This window comes from Perkinsus marinus, assembly GCF_000006405.1.
Source record: "Perkinsus marinus ATCC 50983 genomic scaffold scf_1104296975568, whole genome shotgun sequence".
Lineage (NCBI taxonomy): Eukaryota > Perkinsozoa > Perkinsida > Perkinsidae > Perkinsus > Perkinsus marinus.
The window spans coordinates 1-1,086 of NW_003200734.1; the positions used below are offsets into that span (position 1 = coordinate 1).

The 1,086-nt window shown below is 47.5% G+C and overlaps 1 non-coding gene across 1 annotated transcript; it reads left to right on the forward strand.

Annotated features, from left to right (window-relative positions):
- The first annotated feature begins 247 nt into the window (after window positions 1-247).
- Window positions 248-320, forward strand: Pmar_PMAR008507. Its single transcript has one exon. It is a non-coding gene; the product is annotated as a tRNA-Ala (tRNA).
- Window positions 321-1,086: the final 766 nt, after the last annotated feature.

Here is a 1,086-nt window from a genome sequence, read left to right on the forward strand (position 1 = left end):
AAGAAGAGATTAGCTAGTACGATATTGTTAAGGTAAAAGTGCGACGCTCGTTATATTCAAGCACTGAACACCAGCGTCAAAGGACTCAGACACTCTTGCTCATATTCCATGATTGTCACTTGCCCTCCTCGGTATTCAACGTAATACTGTATATCCATGAACCACCAATGTTCAGGGGAGTACGAGGGTGTTAGGTGTACTACCCGCCTCGTGGGTTCTTCGAAATATAAATCCGTCTCTTTGATCTGGGGGATTAGCTCAAATGGTAGAGCGCTCGCTTTGCATGCGAGAGGCACCGGGTTCGATACCCGGATTCTCCACATTCCTCTCCACTTGTCTGGGTTCTTCCATCGTGAATCAGGGTACCGTGTACAGAGTCGCTCCCTACGATGGAAAACTCGGGTCCGCGGACTTCATCCACGCTCAAATCCTACTGGCGACATCTTTTCATCTGATCAGTCGATGACTATTCCGCATTTTTTATTACATCTCTCACCTAGTATAGATACGGTCGAGGCGTGGTACTATAATCGTGGTGACATGGAAAAGTATTATGAGGTGCGCTACGTTTGCACTGTGGCACCGCTCCTAGAAATTTTGCTGTGGAACCCACACTTGGTAGGCCCTGCAGTTTCACGAACCTCTACAATCGTGCAGCAAGCTGCTCCGCCCCACAAGCTGCTGCTTGAGCCTCGCCCAACGTCAACTGCGTATAAATTTCGCCCATTCGCCTTATTCACAAGGTTAGTGGTGGACATCTGGTAAGCATTAAGGAGAGTTTTACATCCCGAAATTAGACAACTTGTCGACGAAAAGTTAATTTCATTCACAAGATCACAGATTATCGATTGTTATTTAAAGTTGCCTCGGAATAGACCCCGGTCCGCCACACTCAGCAATTCGTGCATGGCCAAGGCGACAGTCGAGTCGGAGCATGATCAGAGACCCAAGCCACCGACCCGCCATTGAAATATGGTCGTAACGTTCTTGCTCACAATAGTAACATATAAGCTGATAAACTTATGAGAAGAGATCTGCACTAGATCACAGCCCCAAGCAGATGAGCAGTATCCTTCAGGTGTGCCA